Source organism: Meleagris gallopavo, chromosome 7 (assembly GCF_000146605.3).
Source record: "Meleagris gallopavo isolate NT-WF06-2002-E0010 breed Aviagen turkey brand Nicholas breeding stock chromosome 7, Turkey_5.1, whole genome shotgun sequence".
NCBI lineage: Eukaryota > Metazoa > Chordata > Aves > Galliformes > Phasianidae > Meleagris > Meleagris gallopavo.
In genome coordinates, this window is record NC_015017.2 from 21,559,042 (window position 1) to 21,567,056 (window position 8,015).

The window sequence follows — 8,015 nt, forward strand, 5'->3', positions numbered from 1 at the left end:
AGTGCCTGACACAAAGTGATGTAGCTTCAGTTTTTCTGGGAAGTTGAAATGTTAAACAGTCATTCCTAAGGAATGAAAGGAAGTTTTTAATGTCCAGGGGAATATAGTAAGAAACCTGCTATTTCTTTGAATGCCTTGTAGCTCTGACTTAAAATGACATTTAAGGACAACTGTTTATCTTAGAACAAGCTAACCAACAAAAACAAAAAAGGACCTTTCTTGCTGCTGAAAACAACAGTAATTAGAATGGATACATCATATAGCTTTGTTTGTAAACATTTTTTTTTTCTTCAATCTCAAAGTACAATTCCAGTAGGAACAGTAGGAACGTTCCAGTAAGAACGAGTAATGAATGTGTTACAGTTTCTTGACTCTGCCCTTCACCATGTGATGTAGTGCAGCTGCACTAGAAACTCAAGTGTTGCAGATCCAAAATTTCTTAAGCTTACCACCAGAGAAGTAACTTAGTGGTTTTAAGATCGTATTCTGAATTATGTTGATCGGTCTGTCTTCAAAACAGTAGGAGGTACCTTACTCTGATGGGTTCTTTGCAAGTCTCCTAATGAGGAAAAGATGGAACTGTGGATTATACAATAATAACTTCTGTATGCAAGAATAGGTGCTGACAAGAAGAAGGAATTCAGTTAGATACCTTGCAAAATACAAAACACACCATTACACTGTTCTTGATGGTAAACTTTCATTTAATTCTCATTCTGTGATGTAGCTATAAAAATAACATTGCACACTCTCTTGCTGGTAGCTTGAGTGACTCTAGCTTCTCCAGACATGGAATTTCCAGTTTCTCCTGGCTGTTAAGGTACAATCTGATGAGATGTTCACATGAATGGTGAAGTCAATTCGAGTGTTGTGTTCCTTACTAGCATTTGCAGCCTGCTCCTGCGTTTGTTGGAACTGTGCTGTAAGGCAGTCACAGCAGTCCCTCTCTCTTGAGAACCCAAATAACTGCAGGGACAAAAGGGATGATGATTTGCAATGCTGCAGCTCAGAAGGATGATAGATAAATGAGGAATTGTGAACTTCTCAAGGCAGTTACGTTGCTTACCAAAGTCTTGGCCCACTGAACAGTTCTGTATCTTGTTCCTGCAAATGAGTACTCCTAAGGAGAAGAGCAAGGTTGGTTTGTTTGTTTGTTTTAAATTATTGTAATCCTTTTTACCTTGTGCATTCATGAGTTTGGTCTCTTCTTGTCAAAGCAGTTTTGCAGGTTGGCTGAATCAGGTAATATTTTCAAAGCAAGAGGCTTGGGTACAGTTCTTTAGCAGTCAGCTAAGAATGGCTAAAAATGTAGCAATTATCTTGAATTAATGTTTGCTTTTCCATTTTATATTACAAAAAATATACTGTAAATAACTTACAGCTCAATGGTTGGTATACGTAGGGTTTTGCGGGGCAGCTGTATTTTGGTTGTACACTGAATATTTTTGTTTTCAGAAAGATTCTTTCATAGGCCTACTGATGTCACCTTTTCTGTGAGCACAAAACTTGCTCACAAAATTCATGGAATAGTACTATATTTTCTGCTTTTTTATTAAGTAGGAAGTGTTTAATCTCTAGCTGTCTGAAATATGTATCAAAACTATAAAAGTCTGTCATCTACAATCTCCTGTACTGCTAAACCATGTTCTCTTTTGCTCGGTGTTGTTTGTTTCTTCTTTGGTACTTTTCTTTGGATGCCTTTGGGATCTCTGGAGCATTTGATCCTGGTTATTGGAAAAACATCACATAGCAATTCTTAGAATGTTAGAAACTCATTTTTGAAGTTCATCCTGAACATCCCTGAACTCTTTGATTAATAGGGATGTATGGCAAAGAAAATAGGTAACTTAAGATACTGGCACACACTATTGGCTATTTGGTAATTAAGTTTTGAAACCAGCTCTGTGGGAAATGACAGAAGTAATTTGTGAGACATTCTAGCTTGAATGCTACATTAATGAGCAGTAATCTTACCTCTTACTAGGTCTACTCTCTTGCCCATTGTAGCATCATATCTGCATTTACTCACACCGTTTGCTGAGGTGGATGTTATACAGTTTTATCCCCTTTTGTACAACATACTTTTCTCTGAGAAGACAACTGACTTTTTTTGATTTTTCTAGTTCTCATCTATAAAGTGCCTAGGAGATACACCTACTTTTACATCAGAAAACTGAGGCACAGAAAAGTTCTGTTTAAACATATCACTTGATTTTTGAGTATCTCAGGACATCAAGGACTCAGTTTCAGTGTATTTTGTATATGTTAAAAGCACAGGTCCCGTCAATTTTGTTTACAGTACTGAGTACTTACTGTTCTGCTGGACAGGCCCAGGTGTCTCAAACCAGAAGTGAATGCTTCAGAAGCTGAAGTGACTTCTTATATAGAAGGCTGTTGCCTGGGCAGAACTAGAGCAATGTTCTCTAGTGTGGTATACTTCTTTCCTTTCTTGTTTCATTTGCTGTTTGTATTTACATTTATGTAATATATGAGAAGTGTACTTCCTTCACTACTTCGTCTTCCTCAATGATGATACCTGCTGGTATATTGGATGAGGTAGCATCCTATGGAAAACAGCAGGTCTGGGCTTCAGAAATGAAAATGCTTTGGCTCTTATTTTGAAAGATGTGCTATGCATTTCTCTCCTTCATGGAATATGATGTTGAGGTGCATAACCTTGGAAGTAGATTGTATTGTACAGGGCACCTAAATTAACATGGAGAAGACTAATATTTCTGTTGTTTTATACAGTGAAACCTGAGATAGATGCTCATTGAGTAATTATTTTCTGCTATATGAGCGCTCTTGGGATATTCACTTATGGTTTTGCAGTGCTGCCTAGACTTGGCTGTAAGAATGAAGTCTGTTTTCTGGGAAAATATCAAGACAAGGATTCCAGTCTTGAGTTTTCTCAGCATAGCTCAGTTTGCTCTCATAAACCGTCTTCAGAGTTATTCCGTATTACCCTATTTCCCTTGTGAGCATCCTAATACATTTTTAGAACATAAGTTATTTGGAAATGCCTCTTTACTCCCTGTTCCTTCTCAGGTACAAATTCTATGTGTTGCTTCTTTGCAGGGCAGAGATGTTCCTGCATGGTCAGTGAATCTGAGCAAAAGTATGGAGTTCTGTTCCTTAGAGACAAAGTGCCAAGAAGCCTGCTTGCAGTAAGACAGGTACCAAGAGCTTTGATAACTAGAGCTACAGCCAGGGGGAACACATGCCTATCCTTGTTCTGTGACTGTCTCCAGGGCTCAGGGACTTGCTGATTGAACCAAACAGTGCCAACCAAGGGGGGAAGGACAGGATTGGGAGTATTTAATCTTTCTGTTTTCTTCCACATTTCAGGTAAAGAAACCCTCTCCTCTCTATACTGTTACTGTTAAAATCCTTCACAGGCCCAATGCTGCAGAGTAAAAAAAACAAAAACAAAACAAAAAAAACAAAAAACAAAAAACCAACAAAAGCAAACAGAGCAAACAGGGCTGTTTGGTTGTTGATGTTGTGAATGTCTTTGCAAGTCTCACTTGTTCAGTGGCAGTTTTCAGAAAGGTGCAGTTTCCATGAGCTTCTTTCTGTTCCAGGGCGCAATAATTAAATTCCAGATTGAAAGAGAAGTTGTAATGTGTTACTAACCAGGAGACCTTGAGAACTTCGCTCCACAGCACTGGCTGCACTGAGCTGTCCTGACTTAATGGGTTCTGTTCTGGCCTGATTCACAGCTCCTGGGTTGAATGTTTTTTTGCTTTCATATGGACTGTGTATCCACCTTTGATCCAGTGTGTTTGTCTTCTGGAAATCTGTGCCTTAGTGATGAATATGCATTAGATGCTTGAGAACAATGTCAAGCAAGGCCCTCTTTTTATTATTTTGAACTTAGATGGTTTATTTTTGCCTTTTAAAAAAAGTTTTGAGAAAAATACCTCCCAGGCAAGTAAGTGCCATTATTTTAGGTATTGTGAAATGTGATGTAGCTTATATCAGAAACTTGGTGAACTCAAGGGCTGTTTTCTGCTGTTGTGTTAAATAAGCGTGACACTTCAAGTTATAAAGCAGCGAAGATGGATGAAATCTGAACAATGAACTTGCTGCTGTTGGATTGTTACGCTATCACTGGGTAGAGATCGAGTCATTTTTAGTTTAGATTTGTATGATTTTTCATACCAGTATTCTTAGCATGGCTACAGGTAGCCTTGCTTTAGTATGATTAAGCAAAAATAACAAAGTAGCTTATCATATTAAAGGCGTGTGATTTCATGATGAAACTTGCGTGTGAAATTCAAAACACAGTTAGTGACATAAAATGTTTTCTATTTGGAAAAACTTAGGTTTATTCAAGGACAAATTGGCTACAAGGTTACCAAATGCCAGTGACAATTACATTACCCAGTAAAGCACTGGATAATGCACGAGGCAGATCCTGAGCCTCTGTAAACTGTCCTGAGAAGTGCAGAACAGACAAGAAATTTGTCTGACCTGCTGCTTCTTTGAGTGAATCTCTCCCCTCCTCCTTTAGCCATCAGCTTTGTGTCTTTATCTAGTCATACATCAACCCTGGTGTTTTTGTCTATTTGTTAAGAACTGGATGAGCTTGGATACTGCAAATTAGAACTGAACTTTGGTCAGAAATCAGGCCTTTCAATTTTTAACTTCAGTGCTTAGCATGCACCTTTCATGTGTAAGCAACATGGCTGTTTGTTCTAAATTATAATGTTAAGAGCTTTTTCAATTGCTTGCTTACAGCACTAAGTAGGCAAACAAATACTTCCCAAACTATATTTTGAATTAAACCCAGAATTCAGTAAATAACTGCACTGCTGATTTTCTCCCTCTAACCTTGTAACAGATAATGTAATATGCATCTTAAACCTCAAGTAATGCATTAAGAAACCCTAGATCTAGCTCAATCAGAAAGTGTTCAACTGATAGTCAACAGGAAGCTAAGAGAGAGAGCTGCACTGTATCAGTGCAGTTTTGGATGTAGTTACAGGAAAGCCTGGATGCGTTTCATCTTGCAGCTCAGCTCTGCTGAAACGCTGCTTGATGGTGTCCAGCAGAATAATGTTCCTCTGTTGAGTGATTAGGTTAAGTGAGAGGAGAAAAATTTTTATTAAGTAAACAGAAAACAGCATGATCTTGTGCTGGCTCCTTAGTGACTCTCATTCTTCTCCAGCAAAGTAACTGGGTAATTTCTGTTTGAGAGCTAGGAATAATGGTGAGGAGGGCTGGCCCACGATCTCAGAATAGGGCTTGCCCTCACTGTTTGTGGTGTTTCCATTCATTCCTGTTTGAGAATAGTTCTTTCCCTCAGCCCTTTGGGAAATGGTAAAGGCAATGGAGGCAGGAGTGTGCTTTCTGTGTGCCAGCTGTGTGAAACAGGTGTCTCTCAAACCTTGCATCCAGGCCACCCAAGGAAGCAGTGACAAAGGGTGCACGTAGCTCCCAGTCTGGGGTTGCTGTTCTCAGGCCCTGTCTGCGCACTGCTGGGGTGTGAGCAGCTTTAAACCATTCCCCTTCTAATTAAGAACAGTGTTGGTGTATTGGCTTTTCAGGTACCAATCTGTACTGAGCGGATCTGCCCGTGCCCCTTCGAGGATCCCTTCCGTCCCTCCCCATCGGCGTTGTTGGGGGATTAAAGCGGCGGCGGCCCCATACACAAACGCAGCTGGTTCCGTTTGGTCAGCCTGAGCCTTGCTGTGAAACCACGACAAGAATTCCAGTAAGTTGGCAACACTGAAACACAAAGAAAACAACAATAGGAAAAGTCCTTCCGTGCAGAAAGGAATGTTTCAAGCGCTGTTCTCCTACGGTGAAAGGAGAGCGGGTGGGAGGGAGCAGGGAGATTTGAAGAGGGCAGGTCCCCTCCCCCGGCAGCTCTGGATCTTGTGATGGAGAGATCTTATCCTCTCTTTGTGATTCAGAGGTGCCAGGAAGCTAATTGAATATTCTGATCTGCCCCCTGTGTTTCTTGTGGCTTGACCCCGGTACTGTGTCGTACCACTACACCAAACAGCCCCGAACCTGCATAAATCACAACCTCGCAAAAGCCCACGCTCCACATCTTCCCCCTTCCTTCCCCCCCACCGCCCCGCTTCCTTTTCTAGCTCGATAGATAGAAAACCTTAGGAAAGAGTTAGGAGGATTAGTGTCCTGCGGCACATAGAGAAAAATCTCAGTCTGCCAATAAACAACAACGCGTTCCTGTAAAACTTCTGCAAATGTAATGCAGGTCTCCCCACCCCAACGTGAAATTACAAGCAGAAAGAGGTGTTTGGTTTTAAATATAACTTTTCAGATATCACTTTAAATTCTGTTGCTATGAAGCACCCATTGTAACGAGTGCGATGTGAAACAAACAAGCGATATAGAGAATTTCTAAGGGTGGTTTTGTTAGAATTCATCTGCCTAAGTTTCCTGCAGGACAAACAGACCCATCTTCTTCCCACCATGCATGTGCACAGCAGTCTCTTTTTCACACACAGAAAGGAACAGCTTGGCATTTCTCAATTTTCTATACTGAAGCATACTCCTGACCAGTGTCAAACAAAGTAATTCAACTTCACTTTATATTATCTATAACATTTCTGTTTATCTATAAAATTTCTCAACTGGTGCAGAAAGCATCCCAAGTGCGTGCCCTCTTCCCAGGCCCATGTTTTGTCCTGAAGCACCTGGGTATCTGTATCTTTCTCTGTGCTCTTCTGTACTTCTCCAGCTTCATTTGTAGGTATATGCTTCCTGCAACAGCAGCGATAAAACACAAGCAGGTGCTTCACCTGTGCTGTAGGTAGAACCAGAGGAAGGTGCCCAGCTGGTATTTTCAGCATTCTCAGCCAAAGTACTTTACCAACCTGATTGTATCTCCTAAGAAAGAGCAGAAGTAATATTGCTTGCGCTTTTCCTTTTGCAATACTAATGTGAGGAACGATAATAACCAAATTATCAGCGTTATCCCTTGCGTTTGCTAACTGGGTAGTTCCAAGTTGTCAGATACACTTCCCTCGTTCGGAGCGTGCCGTTGGGACGCTAAAAGCAGGGACGCTTGCCCCTTGCAGACGGACGGTGCCCCGCTACGCCCCAACGCGCAGCGCTGCGCGCTGGGACACGGCGCCCGCTGCCCCGCGGAGAGAGGGGCGGGCAGTGCGGCCACAGGGCCCGCTCCGCGCCTCATTCTCTCATGCTAGTTCCGGGGCCGCGGGGTATAAAGAGCTTTATGCAATGTCTGGAGGGTGGGAGTTTATAGAGAACGCGATGTCTCAACAGGGGAGCGCGCCTTTCTTCTGTAACTAGCGGGATAGGAAAAAGATCCCGAGTTCTCTGTGCGAGCGGCATCCGAAGCGGAGCGGCCGGCCCGGAGGGAGCTGGAGCATCCCAGCCCAGATGGGAACTCGGCAGCAGACGGGTGGAAGAGCAGCAACTGCCTGCAGAGTGCTGCTGTTGCTCGCTGCATGCATCCTGCAGGGCAGTTGCCAAGGTAAGCGCTGCTCCCGCTGCCCGGGCGGCTGCGAGGAGAGCCCAGTGCCGGCCGCCGGGGCAGCGGAGCCGGTGCGGGGTAGCAGGGAGCTGGCCGTGCCCATGGCCGTGTGTTGGGAGCTCATTCTGCCTTAAAAGAGCCTGTAACCCCCATCAGCTCTTCGCTTTCCCTTATCTTGGTACTAAGTAGTTATCCCGGGATGGCTTTTCTGCTTTGTACAAACTTTTCTCGGGCTGTCCGGCGCTGCTGGGCGCGGAGGGGCTGTACAGCCGCGCAGCACTGCGGTCTGCCCTCCGCGTGTCCGGGCACCCGTTCTGGCTTTGGGCGAGATGAAGCCCAACAGAACCTCGCAGAGCCTTCCCGGTTTGTTCCTCGCGGTCCCTGCTCTCTTCTCGCCAGCGAAGCGGGTTCTGCGGCACGGAGCGTCCCGTGCCCGGGAGCGCCTTCCGGAGCCGTGCCGAGCGCCGGTGTAGACGGGCAGCGGGACCCGCACGTAGCCCGAGGCGGCCGTGCCTCGCGGCTCCTCGCGGGAGGCGGCCCC